The sequence below is a fragment of the Monodelphis domestica genome, chromosome 4 (genome assembly GCF_027887165.1).
Source record: "Monodelphis domestica isolate mMonDom1 chromosome 4, mMonDom1.pri, whole genome shotgun sequence".
In the NCBI taxonomy this organism is placed as follows: Eukaryota; Metazoa; Chordata; class Mammalia; order Didelphimorphia; family Didelphidae; genus Monodelphis; species Monodelphis domestica.
Genome location: NC_077230.1, coordinates 275,954,359 through 275,977,925, shown reverse-complemented (window position 1 = coordinate 275,977,925; position 23,567 = coordinate 275,954,359). Strand labels below are relative to the sequence as shown.

General features: G+C 38.7%; 1 protein-coding gene across 2 annotated transcripts in view; it reads left to right on the top strand.

The window, feature by feature from the left end:
• KIRREL3 (kirre like nephrin family adhesion molecule 3) overlaps positions 1-23,567 on the top strand; it is a 779,983-nt gene that overhangs the window by 246,192 nt on the left and 510,224 nt on the right. The gene's annotated exons all lie outside the window — the stretch shown is intronic.

Below are 23,567 nucleotides of genomic sequence, written 5' to 3'. Positions count from 1 at the left end.
AAAAAACCAAACAGAAATGGTCCCATTTTGGAACTTCCCGACCTTGACAGTGTCCCTCTAATGCTATATAAACATTTGTTTTCAGTATTTAATAAGCTGCCAGCTGACAAATTGGAGAACTTTTTGCAAGGGCCCCTTATCTTTCCCAGAACCACTGAGATGGCAAAATATATTCTCTCTCTCTACAATTCACTCTGTATTTGCATGTGGAAATTGGAAAGCAAGTTGTTTTTCTTCGTTTGCATGACAATACCCAGACCCCAAAATACAATTCAGCATTTAATTTGAGATAGTTAAAGAGGAAAGAGAAAGGCCCTGGCCCATTTGGCTCCTATTTGCAGCTGATGTTTCTGTTGTTATAATTAAAATTGATTTATGAGGCTACGGACAGAGAATACCTCTTTGTGTCTTGCCTGAGTGAATCCACCCAGTGGGCTGCCTTAGGAGGTCACTGGAAAAAGAAAATAGAAGAGGGGGAAAAAACCACCCATGTAACAGCACCTTTTGAACAAGGCCTTGATAACTCCTTGGCTGTTAACGTCTTCAAGTGTGTGGCCCTGGTAGTCTTTAGTAGGTAATCAATCAGTCTTAGGGGCGCCTGTGGGAACCCCTGTAGAGAACAAGTGGAAACTGCTTCTGGGTCACTGCTTGCTAGAAGAGGATTGAGGAACCTCCTAAATCAGAAGGTAAGGCGTTTCCCTTTTAAATAAGGTGACTCAGCCTTTGTGAGAAGCCACTGTCTCCTTCAGGGTTGCTATCCAGCTGTATTAAGGCAGTTGGGGGAGACAGTGGGTCCTCGCTGGGACCTCCCTGTGGGGTGACTGCTCACACAGCCCTCTGAGATGTGTTTGCCCTTTTGTTTTGGGTTGGTGGACTGCTCTTTGAGAGGCCAAATGGTAATGGAGTTAAAAAGCTATCCTCAGAGTCCCAAGACTGGGGGGTAACAGCCCTTAGCTGCCACTTGCAAGCAGGGAACCCATGAGCAAGTCACAAAAACTCCCCCATCCTGAGTTTCCTCAAATGTGAAATGAGGATAATAACACCTACCTGTTGTGAGGACCAAATGAAGTAATATATGTACAAATTCTGTTAGCCATAAAGTGCCGAATAATCACTGGCTATTATTTTTGTCCATCTTTCCCAGAAGCCCTTTTCCCTTCCTTATAATCCATAGTTCTTTTTATCCTGGTCCTTAGCAATAGGTTAAAATGAGAGGGATGCATACCTGAAGTAAATATCCTCAGGCTGGGTCTGCACAGGCCAATTCTATGGATCAATGAGGCCAAAATTACAAGGGTTTTCAATGACCTGATTATTTCTAGCAAAGTGTGCTTCTTTAGACTGAAATAGCTGGGTAATTGGCAGGTATAAACTTAGGCACTAATTTACCCCCAGGAAATTCTTTCCCCTCATTCCCTAACCTACATCCCCGCCTCCCACAAGGAATAGTAAAAACACATTGAAGATATTTCGATTTTCATTTGATCAGAATTATAGCTCTAGAGCTTGAAGGGGCCTTAAAGGCCATCTAATCCAACCCCCTAATTTTATGGGTAAGGAAACAGATCCACATAGGTCAAGTAATTTGCCCAAAGTTATATGTGTAGCAAATGAGAAAACTTTGAGTGTGAATTCAGGTCCTGTGACCCCCACGTTAGCATTCTTTTCACTTTACCCTGCTATCTCCCACCTGAGAGCTGGAAGGGACCTGAGATGTCATTTAATCCATTTCACAACTGAAACATCTACATCCTTTTGCTTGAAAGACTTTCAGTGAGGTAGAACCCACCACTTTATATAATTAGTCCATCCACTTTGAGATTGCTGTAATTATTAGGAACTATTTTTCCTTGCAAGAAGCCTATATCTTTTCCTTTAGAACTACCATCCAATTAGAAGTATAGTATAAGTAGTATAGTAGAAGAGTGTATTATAATTAGAGACAGAAGAAAGCTAAGTTTAAATCCTAATTCTTTGTTACACTAGTTAAGTAATTTAATCTGTTATTTGGGGTAATAATACTTGTGCAGCTTATGACTGGTACTGGCTGTGTCACCCTGGGGCAAGTCATTTAACATCTCAGTATCCTCAAAGGAGTCTCTGAGATCATAATCAATCAACCAGTATTTATTAAGTGCCTACTGTGTTCCAGTCTCTAAACTGGGTGCTAGAGATACAAATATAATAAATTAAAAAATCCATACTTCTAAAAAATTTTATTATGCTGAGGGCAGCTAGTATTAATAGCTAATAATTTAAAATAAATATAAATTTGCATTTATATGCACTAAACCTGATACCCCCAAAATCAAAGTCAGTGTATGAAGAGCCCAGCCTAGAGACAGGAGGTCTTGGGTTCAAATTTGATATCAGACTTCCTACCTGTGTGATCCTGGGCCTACCTGTGTGATCCTGGGCAAGTCACTTAACTCCCATTGCCATGCCCTTATAATTTTTCTGCCTTCAAACCAATCCACAGTTTTGATTTTAAGATGGAAGGTAAGGGGTTATTTTAAAAAAGTGTTTATATTATGATGGAAAGAATGAGTTGCAGAAAACATGCTGGTCCTCATCTATAGAGAAAATTCTTTACTAGGAGATCCTTATATCAGTGAGATTGCAGCCAAAATAACAATAATAGTATTGGTAATAACACTGCTTGATGCAGTTGTTGGTAAAATATTATGAATATATGAAATATATATAACATGCATGTATGTGAGTTGTTATTATTCTCTAGAACAGAAGTTCTTAATCTAGGGTCCACAGACCATGGATGAATGGATCCATGAACCTGCATGAGGAAAAAAAATACATTTTCATTTCACTAATGTTTTATTTCCTTTGTAATATCAATGTATTTTATTTTATACACTTAGAAATATGATTCTAAGGAGGCCATAAGCTCCATCAAATTGGAAGGGGGCCCATGACATGCAGAAAAGGTTAATGACATCTGTTGTAGAAGAATGTCTTTTTTTAGCTGTGAAGTAAGGATGTTGTACCCCAAGTTTGGCAGGAAAGTGTTCCCCCCACTTTGTGCTGACCGTCCCCTAATCCCAATTCAGATAGGTAGAGGAGAAGCTTCCATACCAGGGGTCCTCAGGAACTAAAGAAGTACCACCAAAAATAATAGCTTCTGATTAAGGATGTTGAACAAATATTGTTATCCTCATTTTAATGAGGAAAAAAAGGGCTCAACCAGGATTTTATTGGAAGACCAATATTCATGGCTCAGTAGTTGACTTCATGTTTTAGATTGAAATAAGATTAAAGAGAATGTTTAAATGATAAAATGATTAAACAGAAAAAGTACTCAGATTTTCTGATTCTAAGACCAGGGCTTTTTCTACTATACCTGACTAACAATAACAATAGCAGCAGCAACAATGGCAGCAATAGCAGCAAAAATAGCAATAGCAGCAGTAGCAGAAATAACAGCAATGATGACAATAATAACATTTAACGTTAAAGTTTGCAAAGCAAACATACAAACATACATTACACAATTCATTTCATTTAAATCTCTGAACAACTCTCTGAGGCAAGATATGGTTATTATTATTCCAATGACATATTTGATAAAATTTAGGATTTTAGAGGTTAAATGGCTTGTTTATTTTCACCTAGCTAGGGAAGGTCAAAAGTGGGATTTGATTCCAGTTTATCATGAGGCCAGGTCTAGCACTTTGTCTTCTAGTCACTCATATTATTTATATTTATATATTTATACTCATATTATTTGTATCCTTGTGGCTCCACTAATCATCTTTGGGACTTCCCAAACCAAAATACCTTTCCCTGACTCCCACTACCTTATAATGGTTGCTTCTCAATTATTAGGATGTAAACTCCTTGAGGGTAGGGACTATCACTTAGTTAAATGATTAATAAATAATTTTCTTTCATTAATTAATTCATTAATCCATTTTTAGGGTTATATAAATACTAGACAAGAGGCAGCTAGGTGACTCAGTGGATAGAGAACCAGGCATAGAGAGAGAAGGCTCTGGGTTCAAATGTGACCTCAGATACATTCTAGTTATATGACCCTGAACAATTCATTTTACCCCAATTGGCTAGTCCTTACCACTTTTAAGCCTTGAAACAAATATTTAGTATCAGTTCTAAAACAGAAGGTAAAGGGTTTTTTTTTTAATACTATATGAGATCTCAAAAAGGAAAAAAAAGAGAAGGGAGAATGAGGGAAGGAGGAAGTAGACATGAAAGCAGTTATTCAGAAGTAGACCTCACTAGAAATATTCAAGCAAAAGCTAAATGACAAATTTTTGGACATTTTGTAGAAGATACTCTTGATCAAAGAAGCATCAGTTTAGAGATCCCTAGAGACAACTCTGGGTTCTCTAATTTAATGAAATAGGTAGCCTTTCACAAGTGGCCACAGTGAAATTCCAGATGTGGAGACAAGAAAGTTTGGAATGAGTATAGAAGGTGTGTGTAGTCCAATCTGAATGTCCCAAAGGGGTATAGAATAGAATAGTGTTACAGGAGGTGGGAGCAGACTGTCAGGAGGAGTTGAAAGCAGAAGTGAACAATCTTATTGAACACTGATAGCTAAATTATTTATTACATTTTTCCCATATCATGCAATTCCAGTCATTGTAGTAGCAAATCCAGACTTACCAGTCTGTTGGGTTCGTGTTCTATTGAAATTCTGAAAATAATTTTAATGAAATTTCTTCCTCAGTATTTATATTGATGAGTCTTAAAGAGATTTATCATCCATGACTGAATAGGTCACTGAGAAGCACACTGGGTTGGTGTTCAGGAGACCTAAGTATAAATCCCTCCCTCTCTTCACAGATACATTCTGAGTCTTAGGGTAACAATTATTTTCTCTGGGGCTCAGGATCTCCTGTTCATTAAAAAAAATTAGGAGAATATTTGTTCCGTGCCTCTCTGAATGAACATATTTACCTGGGGGGAAAAACATTTTGAGCTCTTTAGTCAAAAGATACTATACAAATGAAATGTCTTTATTACTATTATATTATCATCATCATTATTATCATATTTACATTGTCTACCACCGTGCTTTTTACATAGTAGGCACTCAAATATTTGTTAAATTAGTGGATGAATTATCTTCCTTATTATTGCTATTGTTATAAACACAAGGGAGACAATTTTTCATCTTCTTATTATTGCCATGAGACTCATCTTAGTTAAACATCCTGAAAGAGAGCTTTTTCTTGACATTTCATCTTCATTTTCATTGTATTTTTCCCTTTCTCTTTCCCACTTCTATTTTTCATCCTTCCCCAGGATAGATAATAAGAGAGCTGATATCTAGTTGTTTCAGTCACGTCTGACTCTTTGTGATCCCATTTAGAATTTTCTTGACAAAGATACTGGAGGGGCCTATCATTTTCTTCTCCAGCTTATTTGACAGATGAGGAATTGAGGCAAAGAGGATTAAGTGACTTAAGTCATACACCTACTATATGTCTAAGGTTGGTTTTGAACTCAGGTCTTCCTGACTCTAGGCCCAACTCTCTATCCACTGCACCACCTACCTTATCTTCATATGAGAGTACTCTTGTTCATAGCCAAGAGTCTCCAATCATATCTTTCAGTGGGCATGGAAGTAAGAAAGCCATTTGTTCTGCTCTCTCAACTTTTTAATACTCAAGTAGATTTTATGCTCCAAGCTATGCACAACACCTCTAAATAGCCAATTACTTTTCAGGTACTTAAGCCAGATAAATTAGTGTAAGTAATACAAGATGATCCATTGTCCTCATTGAGTAAAAATATTGAAATGCCTGCTATGCAGATAGCGATTAGAAACATCATCTTAATCTACTAAGGATGGTCTGTTGTGTCTCATCCTTCTCAGGAGGTGCCAACATATACTGATGCTCATACAGAGGTCCAAATTCCATCTTAATTAGAAGGACAGTTGGAACCAATACACAGTATTGATTCTAAGATGGAAGGTAAGGGTTAAAAAACCAAGGACAGGATCTCCACTGGGATCCAAATGATCATAATCCTAAGGTCAAACTGGGTCAACACTTATATTTCTTTTTTTTTTAAACCCTTATGTTCCATCTTGGAATCAATACTGAGTATGAGTTCCAAGGCAGAAGAGTGATAAGGGCTAGGCAATGGGGGTTAAGTGACTTGCCCAAGGTCACACAGCTGGGAAGTGTCTGAGGCCATATTTGAACCCAGGACTTCCCAACTCTAGGACTGGCTCTCAATCCACTGAGCTACCCAGCTGCCCCCCAAACCTGAATTTCTTAGGTGTGCCAACATACATGGGATGGAGACAAAAGGAAGAAACTGATGGTCAAAGTTATCATTTAAGTGAGTCAGTTAAGTCAATATTAAGACAAGATTCAAGATTCAAGGAGCATCAGAGAGCCCCACTCCTTGTCTTACCCAAACCTGTCTTCCAAATGCATAAGCCTTTTTATGGGGACTATGTATTTTGCACAGTTCTTTGTGACTGCATTCATCAAGGAATCTTTTTATGATCTTAAAGAGAGCTTTTAAGACTCCATCTCATAAAGATTTCATAAAGACAAGAAAGCAGTCGTATGATTCAGTAGTTATTGATATTTACTTTTCCATCTCTTTGGAGTTAACAGTTTTTTTCCATTCTTTTGGGGTCCTCCTCTCTTCAGCTATCTTAAGAGTTAATGATCCATTAACTCTTCTGAAACTGTCATCCCTATCACAAATTTTCATACTGTGAACTTGGTCTGGTTCATCCCCTCTTCTTAGCTGCAGCTTCTGAAATAATATTAGATATATCCTTTAGATGGTAAATTCCTTGAGGGCAAGGGACATCTCTTATCTCTTTTTGTATCCCCAGTTCTTGGCATAGTATTTGGCACATAATAGATTGATATCCTCATTAAGCACCTAATGGACTGAGATGTGAAGATACAAATGTAGTGGTTATACTATCATCACTAGTCAAAAGAGACCATTATGAAAAACTGTCTGTGTCCTGTCCTGGTTTTCATTTTTATGCTGCTCTGTCAGATTTATCTATCAATATCCTCTGTGACTCAATTGTGTATCCGTTCAAGACCAATCCCACACCAGGAAGTGGGGGGGGGAGGGACCCCTGGGGCATGCTGGGGGATGTAGTCCCCTGGCCACAATATTGTTAAAACCCACACTTCTGATGAATTTATTTTTGTCTCTGCTGATTTTTCGCTATTTTTGCTCATAACGTTTAACCATCCTTCCCCCTAAATATTTTATAAATGAGTTTATATTCTAAACCAGTGTTGTACTTGGCTACCATATGGCATGGTGATCAAATATTTCCTGACAAATGCAGTTTCTCAGCTCTTTTGGCCCCCTCCTTGTGGCAACTGTCTTATATTAGTTACATTTTTTATGGAGAATTATAATAATCAAGTTTGTATCTTTAAACTTTTCTATTTTTGGAAATGAAAATAGTGTCTTGTTTCATTAGGTTGCATTCAACCTATCCAGTTGTATACAGTGTCTTTTCATTTCTTCTAGCTTTATTGTTATTGACCTTTGTCTGACTAACCAATGGTCTGACTGTACAGATATAATTGATTCCTTAATTTTATCAGTAGCTAGTCATTTCCTATCTACTCAGGTATAGTCAATCTCTGTGTATGTATGTGTGTGTGTGCATGCACACACACATGTATGTGTGATTTTGTTTGGTGCTTGTCACAATCAGTATCTTCTGTCTCTCTTCTTGAATAAATTCTTGAGGTATAGTTATAAAGTTGCTGAGTGATCCACAAGCCTTCAGTATTTTTGTCTGCTAATCATATTTTCAGTTATACTTTTCATTGTCATCCTTTGTTCCCATCTTTGCATCTAAGCTGCCCAATATCAAAGTATATACTGACTTGATTCTGAGAATTTTGTCAAATTCTTTGTAAAATTTCTTTACCTCTTCATGCTTTGCAGAGAGGTCTTGTTGCATAACCATTACTTTTATTAAAAAGTAATGGGCTGTCTGAAGAGTTGGTGGGGTTCATGCCACTGGAGGTTTTCAAGGGGAACCACTGGGACAAAGAGTATTATAAAGTATTTCATGATCCAAACAAGGGATAAACTTCTAAGGTCCTCTCCAACTCTGGTTTTTTTTTTTTTCACTCTGAATGATTTTATTCAAAGACTACCCCGTAATAACTGATTTGCCCTAAGATATAGTTAAACTCTAGTACTTATAGCATTCTGGGTCCTGAGCAATAGATATATAACCTTGTGAATTTTTATGAGGAATTTTACCAATTTATTCAAGCATTGCTACTGTTATTTATTTTCACTTTAATTTTTGTACCCATACATAAAGATTTTCTGTTCACAAAGGTATCATTTCAATTCCAATCAATTTGTCAAGCACTTATTAAAGTGACTCCTATGTGCCAGGCACTAGAGATACAAAGACAATAAGTAATACTTGCCTTTAAATAATGTTTTCTGTTCCACAGACTACTAAGACCAATGAATTCATCACCAAGAAGTCAGCTTACTGGTGATGGGCTTGTCATTACTCAGATAAACTAGGCATCTGAAAGCTCCTAAAAAATCTATTTTGATGACCCTCACTCAAAGCCTGTCCAGTGTGGTAGAAGCTATTAGACCTTGTACTCTAAAGGTATAGCCCACGCAAATGAAGTGAAGGAAGGAAGGAAGGAAGGAAGGAAGGAAGGAAGGAAGGAAGGAAGGAAGGAAGGAAGGAAGGAAGGAAGGACACTAATCCAACAATTCTGGAAAGCTTATTAAGAAAAAAATGGTGGAGGAAAAAGATTAAAGGAAATAGATACACACATCATTTCTTTCCTAAATATTTACCACACTTAGGAGCCTTTTTTTCCAAATAATATTTATTCATACATCTATATGACCTTTTTCTTTCCCATCTCTTGCCTCCAATACCAGAAATTAAAAAAAATACCTCACAAGGTGCATTCACTTCATCACAGAACATATTGGTCCTCTGAAAACTTCCCATGATCTACTGAGTGGATTAATACCTTTTCCTTACTGCAAACAAGGAAAGATTTGATACAGGAGAGCAACTTTCTGTTTATAGACATTTCTTTTCCACAGTTATGTATTTAAGGAGGAAAATTGCCACTTATATGTACAAAACAAATTGGCTTATACACTGTAATAGGCTTCTCCACTCTCCTGTCTGCCAAGAAAAGGTCATCTTAAGACTTTTGCACTCCACAGAACTCAGATATTCTTGACGGCTAGTCGAGAAATCACATACTCCTAAACTGTAATTTCCTTCATGGATTAAGACCTCATTGGTCTAGAGCTCAGATTTCACCACATCTTTTTTTCCCCTTAGCTATTGACTAGGACATAAAATTGTTCTTTGTGTGCCCTGATTGAAATAAAGTTTTTATGTACACACACACACACACACACACACACACACACACACACACACACACACATTCTCGCTTTCTCTCTCTGTCTCTGTCTCTCTCTGTCTCTGTTTCTCTCTGTCTCTCTCTGTCTCTCTGTCTCTCTCTCTGTCTCTCTGTCTCTCTGTCTCTCTCTCTCTCTCTCTCTCTCTCTCAGCTTTCTTCATGGCTTGTATAAGTTCTCAAATGTATCATTGAATGATGTCCTACCACAAAGGGGCCATGCTCCCATTTGATGTGATTAGCCATTGCTTTGGCAACAAATGGACATTTTGTGTGTGTGTGTGTGTGTGTGTGTGTGTGTGTGTGTGTGTGTGTGTATGAGTGGGAGGGTGAGGGGGGTGGTAGTAATTCACAGATCTCTGCAGAGCCCTTATCCTCCAGGGTGTTCAACTGAGAACTGAAACAAAGTGAACATCAAACAAACAGGTTATAGAAAAGGTGACACATCTCAAATACTGTCCTGATCAGAGCAGGTTTGAAGGTTTGTTGTCTAGTGTTGGGCAAGGAAATCTGTACAACCTTATACCTGTTTAATTCAGAGATCATCCATCCTCCTCTCCTCAGTATTCTAGTTAAGGTGGTTAATGGAAGTTATATAAAGATTGCTAATTCTATTTTCTAATAATCTTTTCAATTAGAAAATTTTAACCTCAATCTGGCTGAAAATTCCAAAGTGAATCTTATGTTTTAAGAGGATTCTTACAAAATACTGAAGAAGTTCTTGGACTTTAAAAGGGAAGTCTTCTGGTCCTTCACACCAAAGTCTCGTCTACACAAAGTTTGAGAAACTAGTTCCCTTCATTTGTGTCATTATACAAGAACTTGTTATACAAGTCTTTTTTGTGAGGTCTCATCTTCCCCCCTACTTTGATGTTTTTTGGCTATTTATTCACAGATCTAACTGGTTAGTCCAAAGTTGGCAGAGAAAAGAGAAGAAATACAAATCTGTCGAAGTAGTTGCTAATGAAAGAAAAGTTTGGTTGGAAAGCAGGTCGAAACTTTTGACCAAATGTTGTCCTCATCCTTCATAACAAACAACTGAATGCTGACTCTAGATACTCGTGGCATCTGTATTCAATAAAGTATCTAGTAGTCAAAATAAAATCTATTGAGAACATTTAACTAACTAGAGTTTTTGTTCTTGTTCTTATCCTCTGCTGTAGACAAAACGGTAGACAACTAAGTTCATAAAAATATTCATTAAAAGTTAGCCCAAAATAGATCAAATTCTGAAGTCAGTCTAAATTAGTCATCCTTCTAGTCTCTCAGGTCCTCAACATCATTATCATCCCTAACCCTTCATACTCTTTTACTTCCCATATCCAGTCAGTTCCTAGATGGTGCTAATTTCATATCCACTAAGACTCTGCTATGCATTGCCTTTTCTTCATTCATGTGGCCACCACTCTAATTGAGAGTCTCATCAGAGTCTCATCATCTGTCACCTGTATTTTTATAACAGCCTTCTAATTGGTCTCCAGGACTCCAATCATCCCCTCTTTCTAATCCATCCTGCACACAGTCATCATATTACCATTTCCAAAGTTTAGGCATGACCATGTCACTCCTTTGCTTTAGAAGTTTCAGTGGCTTCCTATTGCCTCCAGGATAAAATACATACTTTGGCTTGTCATTTAAAGCCATTCTCAATATGCCTTCAAACTAACTTTCTAGATATTACATATTTGCTCCCCTTCATGCATTCTACTTTCAGTTAAAAAGACCTACTTTCTGTCCCCAGTACCTGACATTTTGTTTTCTGTTGCTTTTCTTTCACACAGTCAAGGAATGCGCTCCCTCCATGCTTCTACCCACTTGGAATCTCTCCCTACTTCAAGCCTTCAGTGGGAAATCTTTCTTGATTGCCCCAGTTTTTAATTCTCCAAAATTATTTTGTATTTTCCATTTATATGCTTTGTATTTATTTTCATAATACTGAGTCCTCCTCAATAGAATATCATCTCCTTGAGAACAGGCACTATTCCATGTTCATATATCTCTAGCATTTAGCACAGTACCTTAATATATGCTATTGAATTAAATATATCCTAATCTCCTATACCATTTACATCTATGAGACTGAATGATATCTGTTGATTTTTGAAAAAAAATTATTTATTTTTCAGTTACACATAGAAACAATTTTTGACAATTGTTTTCTGACATTTTAGTATTCAGATTTTCTCCTTCTCTCCCTGAAGCAGTAAATAGTCTGATATAGGTTATACCAGTGCTTTCATGTAATACATATTTCCATATTGCTCATGTCATGACTAAAAACATATCACACATCCAATAAAAATTTATGAAGGAAAAAAAGTGGAAGAATTTTGAACTTTGAAGCAACCACTTTGGGTATTTGTATGATTCTGAAATTTAATGTATAAGATCCAATTACATTCATCCTTCTCAAGAGAAGTTACCTAAAAAGATATTATTCAGAAACAGAATTGGACCCGTAACCTTCCAAGAGAGAAGAATGGAGAGCCCGGGAGTTTTCATTCCAACTTGGGAGATGTGAAATCATCTAGAAGGCCTCCAGCCTGTTCAATAGGTACTTTAAAGAAGAATAATGGGAAAATATGGATATTAATCCCAGGAGAGTAAAAGGTTGCAGTGTTCACCATCTGAGGGAGTCCCCACATCAACATAGATCTGTCAAATTGAAAGTATATGCTAAACTTACTAAGGCAGAACTCATTTATTTCTTAAAAGATTTCCAACAAGATTTCAAATAAAAAGGGGAATCTGGTTAACTCTCAGACAATACTATCCCCCAAAAGATAAGGAACAAAAATATCACATTTTCCCTACCGCACAGGAGTGTCATATAATTGGAAGGACTTTGGATTTGGAACTAGAGAATCTGGATTCAAATCCTGATTCTATCATTGACTATTCATGGGGCCTTTGTGCAAATCATTTCTCTTTTCTGAGCTGTAACTTTCAAATCTATTTAAGGAGAGGGTTGGCCCGGATGACTTCAGCTCTAAATCCTGTGATCCTATTTTCGAGGTTTTTCTACCTAAAAATAAAAGAACCCATTTCTCTGAATTTCCCCAAAGGTCAGGTTCATGAACTTACATAGATAAGAGGAGTTGGAGGATAAATCAGAACTGTGATTCGAGTGTTAACGCTCCCACCCCTTATCCCAGATGTCCTCCTGCGACTGTGGTGCAAATTCGAGGCAGGCAGCAGACCTCCTATTAAAAGGTGCAGCTTAAAATCATGAATCAGAGCCCAGCTGCTATTCTCCCTACCATCCCATTATCTCCTCCTGCAGCAGCTGTCACCCGCTTTATAATGATACCTGGGCTTTCCATTTGCTCACTCATTGTCCAAGCATTAAATGGCTCCTGTGCTCCGAGGGCTCAGCCTGCTCCCTTTGGCCCTCCGCCGTGGCCCAATTGTGTGCTGGAGGAAGTTTGTGGTGCCACACAGTCACTAATGGAACTGAAAAGGTAGCCAGGGATCATTATTCCCGAGGTAATCGTGAAGGTCATAATGCCGTACATGCTGTTTTCTGTCTAAAAGCAGGAGGCGGGGGAGCCCATTTGAGAGGCTAGCCCTTTGGCTTGTGCAGGGACAGGAATTGGGGTGTAAAAGTTTCTTGTATTCCAATGCAGCTGCAACTTAATCAAGAGAGAAATACCTTTCCTGGAAGACCTCCGTATCTGTCATTACACCCCTGGCCTGATGAGAATGCATTCCTTTTTCAGTCACTGTGCTCCTCTCACCTGGGGCATAATGTTGTAAGTGCCTTTTTTATTGTGAAAATCTGTCTCTTCTGGGATGGCAGAGGGAATGAGAACTCAGGCAGGCAGCTGAGAGCAAGAGTAATGGCACAGCTCTGCCCAAAGGTCCTAGAGAATAGAGGGAATAGCCACTTGGGTCCCCAGAACTTCTTCAGTCAAATTCACAAATGTGCCTCTGTCTCAGTTCCATTAGAGAAAATAACCTGAGCTTCCAGATGAGTCACATCATCTTCCTGAAGCCTGCTACTAAATGTCGGGGGATACGCATCTATTAATGGAATTTCCAAGGGCTTACTCGGCTGTTATCTCATCCCTTTTCTCTCCTTTTAGACACAATGACTCCATCTTTAAAATGGGATTCATAACAGAACCTGCCCCTCATGGTTCTTGTAAGAATCAAGTAATAAATAATATATAATAAATATATAACAAAAGATAATAAATGTATGCACCTAGCATAGTGCCTGACTTTTAGCAAATGATATGTAAATTCTAGTTTTAGTTGTTATTGCTGATTTTTATTCTATGTCCTGGTGATTTAAGAAAACCTCCAGTCAAGGGAAGGAAGTTGTTGGAGCAAGGATTCAAGAGTAGGAAGTCTATCTCCAGAAGACAAAATTCTAGAAATAGCAAGAGCTGACCATTTATCTGGCTCAACATGTCTCCCCATCCTAATAGTGGTTTTGGGGTTTGTTTTTTTTTAATGTTATAAGTGACACAATGGATAGAACACCAGGGCCTGGAATCAGAAACATCTGAATTCCAAAAATCTGGCCTCAGATACTAGATATGTGACCCTGGACAGGTTACTTAACCCTGTTTGCCTCAGTTTCCTCATCTGTAAAATAAGCTGGAGGAGAAAAGGGCAAACCATTCCAATATCTTTGCCAAGAAAATCTGAGGTGGGGTCTTGAAGAGTAGAAAATAACTGAAAAGGCTAAGTAACAAGTCATTGTAATTCCCTTCTCCCTAATTCCTGTGACATATACTTCATTCTCCAATTTCTGCAAGAGATCATCATACCTAAGAACTCACCACCGCACATAACTTGGCCATATCCATGACCTTGAACTCTGACCTTCCCCTTTCTTATCATGAGCTCAATAGTGTAAAGCTGCACTAAGACTTTGGGGACACTCAATATATCATCCATTATCTCTCCTGTTTTTTTCACAGTCTCCTAGAAACTCCCTTTTACTGTGATACTTCTAAAAAGAGCTTGTCTACATTCAATACTGGTGGCATGATAAAACCTGAATGTCTTTGTCTGGCCTTCAAGGAGTTTATATTTCTTTGTACTATATTGTCAGTTATTTCCTGATACAAACCTTTCTTTTTTCTAAATGAATGGCATTCCCACTATCCATTCATTTCTAAATCCCTTACAACAAAGACTCACTCCAATTGCACCACTTAACTGAAATTGTTCTATCCAATATTACCACTGCTGACTCCAGTGGCCTTATTCTTAACCTCTATCTTCTGTGATATTTTTTTAAACCGTTACCATTTGTCTTGGTATCAATTATAAAACAGAAGAGCAGCAAGGACTATGCTATTGGCGTTAAGTGACTTGCCCAGGATCACACAACTAAGAAGTGTCTGAGGCCATATTTGAACCCAGATCCTCTCAACTCTATCCAGTTTGCCACTTTATTACCCAGATCTTTTTTAATCTTGACTTCTTTGAAGGCTTTGATATAGCCACCTACCCATATCCTCCAGTGGTTTTTATAACAGGACCCTTTCCTCCTACCTGTCTGATAGCTTCTCAATGTCTTGTTGTTTCATCCCTGGTCCCCATATTCATGGATGCTTGGCCCTCCTAGGCCAAGATTGATACCAAAGAATGGTATATCACTGGGCCTAAAGGAGCACATCACATACCCTTTGTAGAGCCTTTGGGAGCATGGATGTCCATTTAGAAGAAAAATTTGTATCAGGAAATAGCTGACGAAACAGTTGGAGGCATAGTACAAAGAAATATAAACTCCTTGAAGGTTAGACAAAGACATTCAGGTTTTATTATGTTAGCCCTAGTAGTCACAGAAGGTTTTGGAGCAGAAAAGTGGCATGATGTTACTTAAGAATGCTCAGGCCATTCCCCGAGGTCTATAACTTACTCAGATTCCAATCACAAATTATTAAATCAAATATTTCTAATGACCAAGTTAAAAAAAAATGTGACTTTCCTCTTAAAACATTTCTGTTGCTGCTTTTAAATGGTTGTCCCCCCACCAAAATCCCACATTAATGAACTCAGCCACATTGTCAATGAAACCTTTGCTAGATAGCTTATCCATTATGCACCTGGCATGAATTCTGTCATTTTGAGGGAAATATCTTTGTCCCCAAAAGACTCAAGTCTGATCTTAAGAGATGACGGCATTTAGGAGACATGAGAAGAATTAAGACATCTTGGCAAAGGTGTAGCCATTGGAACAAAAGAATAAGTCCAACTTCTCATGATATTGTTGAGGAAACTGAGGCCCAGGGCAGTTAAGAACAAGATAGAATTCATAGAACCCAATACTTTTTATTCCATTTTTGCAATATTTCTGACCTCCATCCTCTTCCTCTTTAATGCTACTGCCACCATTCTAGGGATGAGCTCCTAGTGATGGTTTAGCAGGCCCTCATGACCACCTGCCTGGATTATTGTAATAACTTCCCAGCAACACTTCCTATCTTCACTTCTTCCATTCCATCCAATGCTTCACATCATCACCAAATAATTTATTTGATGCATTGCTTGTACTACTCTGATGAAAAAAATTCATCCTACAAGGATACAACTTCTAAGGTAGTTTCCATCCCTAAATCTATGCTCCTAGGATGCTAAGTAAATTTTTTAAGCTCCTTAATCATTTGACATTCAAAATTTTCCACAATATTCTCTTCTCTTCTCCATCTCTCCACTCCTTCCAGCTTTCTGGCCTTATCTCACACTATAAGTCAAACTGGAATACTCATGCTTCTTCATATACACACTATCCTTCCTGTCTCTGTGCCATTGGTGATAACTTTCCCTATTCCTAGAAAGCCCTCCTTATTCTCCCTCTCCCTCTTGAATTCTTCCCCATCCATTTAAGTCCAAATGAGAATGCCCAGTCCTCCTGCCCCTATTTGGAAATAATTTTCCCCATCCTTTAGCCTTTCCAGAATACTCTTCTTGTACCTCTTTTTTGCATTAACTGTGTATTATTTCATAGTGTAGTTATTTCTCTATGGATGGTGTTCCATTGAAGACTATAAGTTTTATTAGGACAGGGATCAAGTCTTATCCAAACTTTGTTTATCTACCAGCACTTATTACTGTGCTCAGTATATACAGAATATTTAAATGACTTTTTCTAAATTGAATTAGAGCTGGAAGGGACTTCAGCATCTAGTCCAACCCCCTTATTTTAATATTTAATTAAATGTGTTTTTTTAACTAGCAAGCATTTATTTTCTCTCCATCTGGCCACACATAACCCCTAAGAAAGAAAGAAAAAAAGAGAAGGAAGGAATGAAGGAAGGAAGGAAGGAAGGAAGGAAGGAAGGAAGGAAGGAAGGAAGGAAGGAAGGAAGGAAGGAAGGAAGGAAGGAAGGAAGGAAGGAAGGAAGGAAGGAAGGAAGGAAATTTAACCATTCTGGAAAGCAATTTGGAGCTACACTTAAAAAGTTTTTTTGACACAGCAGTACTTCTACTATGCCTATACCTCTATGAACTAAAAGATGTATTTGTACAAAAATATTTACAGCAGCTTTTTGGTGGGGGGTGAGGGGTGGCAACTTCCTTCATTTTATACTTGAAGTACAAAGTAGTCAAGTAACTGGTGCAGATCTATAGTAATAATAACAATAACAATAATAGTTGTCTGGGATTAGAATCCAGGTATCTTGTTTTTTAGTGTTTTCCATAATACAGAGTAAAGATTGCTGTGTGTATCCCCAAGAGCCACAAAGGAGCCTCAGAAATGGGGAGCCACCTGGAAGCTATCCCATTGTGTGAACAGCATAAGTAACTCCCACTGAATCACTTGCAGAGGAAAGGCCTTCCCATCCACCTGGCTGGGGTAGATAGGTGCAGTGAGCCATCTCATCCACAGTCATTAGGTTCACACAGCTGGAAATCAAAACCCACCTGTCCTAGAGATTCCATTCTCCCTTTGCTTTGCCAGGTGCAGGGGCAGGGAGGGGAAGGAGTGAGTCCCTGGTGATATTACTTTGTAGTGTATCCATGCACTCAGTATCTGTATGCACATACAGTTGAATTGTTTTAAGCCAGTCAAAATACAATTATTTCATTTTCTTTCCCTATTCCAAATTGTGAATGTTTGGAAATAAATTGTTCCCAGGGTCGTTGATTTGCAAGGGCAAAATTCAAATGCAGAAAACAGGTTCAGTGGAGTGATTGGAATTTCCATTACAATTACAGTGCTTTTCAACCATATGATTCTGTTTTCCTCCTATACATCAACCTAGTGGTGATTGTGCTTTGAAACAGAGACCTGCTCTGCCTGGACCCCATCAACATACCCATCACACAGCCCCAGCTGGATGGTTTAGCTGTAGAAGGGATTAGGACTGAACTCCAGAATAAGCCATTGATAAAACTGGAGTGTCCATCAAAGCCTTGCTTCTGTGACACAGACAAAAATGGGGACCTACTCTGCCAGTGGTCCAGAGTATATGACTGCCCGGTTCATAGAATGTAATAGGGTGAAAAGAAATATAAAATCAGAATGGAATAGAATCCTGCTAGTGAGAAGGGGAATTCTCCTCTCCAATCCAACCAGGTACATTGGAAAGCCCATTGGACCTAGATTCAGAGGACCCAGGTTCAAATTCAATCTCACATTACTTGTGTAACCTTGGGTAATAATAATAATAATAATAATAATAATAATAATAGCACTACAAGGTTTGCAAAGTGCTTTCCATGTTATCTCATTTGTCCCTCACAACTTAACAGTATCTAGTAAGAGCCCTGGTCTGGAAGTTAGAAGAACTAGGGTTTTGTACTAGCTTTATCCTGACTAACTGTATGATTTAAGACAAGAAATTTAACCTCAATAGACCTGTTACTCTACTGTAATATGATCTTTTCCCCTCCTGTGGAGGTTTAGAATAACTTTCAATGGATCCCACTGCTAACTGAATAAAGTTCTTGCTCCTTGCATTTGGGTCCCTTCACAATCTGAGTCCAATTTGTTTTCCAGCCTTATCTTTCATTACTCCCTCTCAATTACTATATATTGAAGCTAAATCAGACTATTCACCACCCACAGAATATATCCTTAGCTCTGCTGCACCTTTACTTATAGTGTTTTCTACTCCTAGAATAATCCTCTTATTTCTCATTTATCACCATTTCCCATCTCTTCTTACTTTCCTCTCCCACACTTCATATCCTCCTTTGCTTTTAAGGACCTGCTCAAATGTTATCTTTCCCATGAGCCTTCTTTCATTCATCCAGGCAGAAAGGATCTCTTCTACTTACCCATTATATGACTTTTATTGATTTTTGTACCACTATTGTGCACTTCTATATGTTTATAGTAATTGAAGGCATCCTGCCTTCCATCTCCCTACAGAGTAAGCTCCTTGAGGACAGGAACTTTGTCATTCATCTTTATGTCTCCTCTAGAACTCTGCAAATACACTGAGTTCAATTGTTATTCAATATTTATTGAACAAATGAAACATGAAACAATTGCTTTAAAATCATACTTTTGCAAGGCTACAAAAGACCTACAATTCCATTGATCTGAGCACTCCTTCTTTATGAGAATATTCCCTCTGTCCGTGGAGATCACAACCTTTGTAAACAGTTTCTTGAGCGTGTGTGTGACCAAGAACATTTCATCACCTAGTTTTCTCAACCTTCTGGTGTTGAGCCCCTGATCTCCTGACATAAGACCCCCAATTCATCAGGAGGCCTGAACCCAGAGCCTCTCCAGTTTGGTAGGACAAGGCAGAACTTTGATTCTATTGCCATAGCCTTTGAAAAAAGTTCCATAAGGCATTAAAGTAGTAATTGAATGGATTCTAGAAATAAATCCCCAAAAATACATAATGACCTATGATGTCCTCAACATGGAGGTCTTCTACTAAAAAAGCAGATCATGGTCCATCTTTTTTATTAGACCATATATTTTAAAAGTTATATCTGGAAGGGACTACAAACTAGTTCTTCATTACATATGAGGCAATTGAGGCCAAGGACAGAGAGGGGAATGAATCGCAGAGCCAAGATTCAAACCCAGGTCTTCTGACTTTAAATCCAGCCTTCTTTCACTGTTCTTAGACGTCCTTAGAAAAATGTGGGATTCATAGCTGCGCTCTTTGTGGTGGCCCAAAACTGGAAAACGAGGGGATGCCCATCAATTGGGGAATGGCTGAACAAACTGTGGTATATGTTGGTGATGGAATACTATTGTGCTAAAAGGAATAATAAAGTGGAGGAATTCCATGGAGACCGGAACAACCTCCAGGAAGTGATGCAGAGCGAGAGGAGCAGAACCAGGAGAACATTGTACACAGAGACTAATACACTGTGGTATAATCGAACGTAATGGACTTCTCCATTAGGGGCGGTGTAATGTCCCTGAACAACTTGCAGGGATCCAGGAGAAAAAAAACACCATTCATAAGCAAAGGATAAACTATGGGAGTGGAAACACCGAGGAAAAGCAACTGCCTGAATACAGAGGTTGAGGGGACATGACAGAGGAGAGACTCTAAATGAACACTCTAATGCAAATACTATCAACAAAGCAATGGGTTCAAATCAAGAAAACATCTAATGCCCAGTGGACTTACGCGTCGGCTATGGGGGGTGGGGGGGAGGAAAAGAAAATGATCTATGTCTTTAACGAATAATGCTTGGAAATGATCAAATAAAATATATTAAAAAAAAAAGAAAAGAAAAATGTGGGAGCATTGCACGAGACACAAAGAAATATAGTGATCTGACCTTGGTCACTCAGCTAGTGTCAGGGGTCTAATTTGAATCCAGATCTTTCCAGACTAAAGCCCACACATTTGTCTCTTTATCAGGCTCCCTCAGTTGGAAATAAAGGTCAATTCCTTTTAATTAAACATATTGTTATTAAATATGAAGTATTACATATTATTAATAACAATGCATGTTATATAAATATTATTTAAACTATTGTTAAATATAAAGGAAAGTGGAAGAAGTTTGTCTAAAGTAAAATCTCAGCTAGAAAGTCAGACAGAGAATGCAGTGAAAGCAGAAAAGAAGCCTTGAAAGCAAGATCTCGGTCAGATGAAGTTTAATTTCTTCCCCTTGTCTTTAATCCATGTGCCACTACCATGCACCCTTGTATCTCATTAGCCTGGGTGTTCTGTTCTTCCTTTACCATCGTAATGCATGATTAATTCCAAGGCTATTGTGTGGCTGGCCTTTCTCCTCATCACTGGAGGCCAAGACTGTGTGCAGGATTCCCAATTTCATTGCATTAGAAAAATAAAAATAAAATGAATCCACATCCCCTTGTGAATGTAAAAGTGGCCCAGTGAAAGGTTAGTCTAAATAGTAAATTAAATGGAGACATCATGGCAACGTGGCCAATATAGGCAGTATGAATAACAAAATAACCGGAGAAGGTAATCTTTCAGTAAGAAAAATGTGCTGTCATTTTGATTCATGCTTTTCCAGAAGCCTCTAAGAGGCTTTACCAAAGGTGGGAATGAATCTGACATTAGAGGTCATTGCCAGATCCTCCAGGTACTACTTGTCTACTCTTAACTTTCCTGGGATGAGGAGGAATGGAGGGATAAGGTGGATATGGTTTCAAGCCTTAGCTATACTCCTGTCAACTAGAGAATGGAAGAAGGCAAAGGGTTTAGGTGCAGAAGTCCTGAATTTGGAGTCAGAGTGAAGAGCTAGGTTCAGAGAGTCATTGTGTTACTTCCTGTGGGACTTTGGGAAAGACCCTACCTCTTTCCTGGTCTCATTGCCCTCTTCTTTAAATAGGTGGTTGTGTTGAACTTACTGATTATTTCCACAGTCCAGTCCAGCTCTAAATCCTATGATCTTAGGAAAAGTCAGTGGCTGGAGGCACCTTTGCAAATGATTTTCAGAAACCCTCCAGGCCCTACAAATTCCATGTAGCTGGCAGAATGTATTTTGGCCCCTCTTGAAGGGCTAGTCTTTGAACAATCAAAGTCAGCAGCTACCTAGGAGTGTGATTTGATCAGCACCAGGCAAGCTCTCCCAACCACAAAAATATCTCTGCCAAGTCTGTTACTGAACCTGAAATTCAGTCATTAGAGATTCATTCCATTGGGCCTAAAGAGCTTTTCAGGTATTCAAGTCTCCTATTAAAATGCAAATAATCCTGGGGCTATAAACCTTTACCAGTTGATACCTTAAGGTGAATTATGATGACTAGCTAAGAATAAAGTGCTACAAATGGGAGAGAGGAGGTGAGAATAGAAAGGGATGTAGGGAGGCTGCAAAGGCTTTTACTGCTCCTTCACTGTTACCTAACATTAGCTGCCCTCCTAAAAATCCAATCCTTCTTTTATTCCCCTTTCCCAGTAGGTTGCCTGAACAGGAACAGAAAATACATTCACAACCCCATCCCATCCTTGCCCTTCTCCATCTCACAAGTCTAAGTCCCCAAAGGTAGAGACATTAAAATATCTATTTAAAAAATGGAAGGAAGGCTGGAGAAGAAAAATGAAAGAAAACGCTACCCCCTTGTTCCCGTGAGATGCAAGTCCTTGGGTTGAGTCTTTGATTCCATTTTCCCCCAGAGAGATTCAGGACTAAAATGATAGAAATGCTGGGGGTGGGGGAAGCACTGACTGACTTGGTCATAGTGCTGAGCTGTCATAGCTAACTACTTTGGGAAGGGTCAGGTCAGGGTTGGCCTGGATCTCACTGAGAACCGCCCTGAGAAAGGCATCGGGATAAACTTACAGATACCCTGCTTGCAATATGCTTGGCCGGGAGTCCTCTCATCAATCACAATCACTCATTTTCCTAAGCCAATTCATCCATTTCTTTTGAAAGAAAGGCGAAAAAAGAAAATGGATTTGCATTATATGTACAATTTCCCACAATCCATGAAAAGGCAGCAGCGGGGCTGTATGTTGCAATCTCCTATTGCATGAGAGCCAAAAGGAAACCATTGTTAGGAGAGACCCAATGAGTCACTAGCTCCCTGCATCAGACCAAGGCCAGGGAAGATGAAGTGGGTTTTTTATTATAACTCCCTCCCCTTTCCAGCTTTAATACCTTGACTATTTCCCAACTCATCAGGTCAACAAATAGCAACAAAAATTGTCAGTGCAAGCTGAAAATGTGCTCTTACCTCAACAAGAGGCTTCCAAAATCCAGACCTTCCTTTTGAAGCATCCCACAGGCACTTAAGGATGCAATTTCTGAGCCTTTGTTAAAAAAAGGTCTTTTGACCAAAAAAAAATAAAAAGATGCCATCATAGTATAAAACACTTAGCTGGGTCGGTAGGGTGGAGCTGGGGTTGGAAGAGGGGAAGATTGGTTGTTGTTTTGGTTGTTGTTTTTTAAACCACCCTGAGCCTCACAAGTGATAGCCCTGCCTGGCAGTGTACCCTCATTTGCATCCTCATTTGCAAATGCCACATTATTTAGTTGGCGCATTATTTTACTCATAATATTTTAAAGAACACAATCTATTTATAAGCTAAGGACAATTGGCATTGTTCTTGTTTAGGATGTTTCCATCCATCTTATGCCCTCCTGGGAGCAGGGACTAGAGACACCATCTGAATTTGGCTACATGGAGCACAACAGAGGGAGGGGACAGAGGATGTGAGCCCCCGAAGATGAACTGAATTTAGTTTCCTATTTTAACTTTTTATGCAGAGGCAGTTAGGTGGATCAGTAGATAGAGTACTGGGCTTGGAGTCAGGAAGACCTTGAATTCAAATCTAACCTCTGAAAATTATTGCGTGACCCTGTGCAATTCATTTAACTTCTGTCTCAGTTTGCTCACTTCTAAAATGGCAATAATAATTATATAATAAAAGAGCAGCTGCCTCCCAGTATTATTGATGATTGATAATAAAGCATTTAGCACAGTGCCTGGTACATATAGTAGGCACTATATAATTATGCTGGTTGTACAGTCCTACCTCAGTTGAATTTTTTTCCTTCTTCTTTATTTATTTGTTTGGCTGTTTTTTAGACCCTTACCTTCCATCTTAGAATCAATACTGCGTATTGGTTCCAAAGCAGAAGAGAAGAGAAGAAGAGAGAGTTAAGACTTGCCCAGGGTCACATAGCTAGGAAATATCTGAGTGAGATTTGAACCCAGCACCTCCCATCTCTAGATCTGGTTCTTTATCCACTGGGCACCTGGTTGCACCTATTTATTTTTCTCTCTTAACTTTAGTT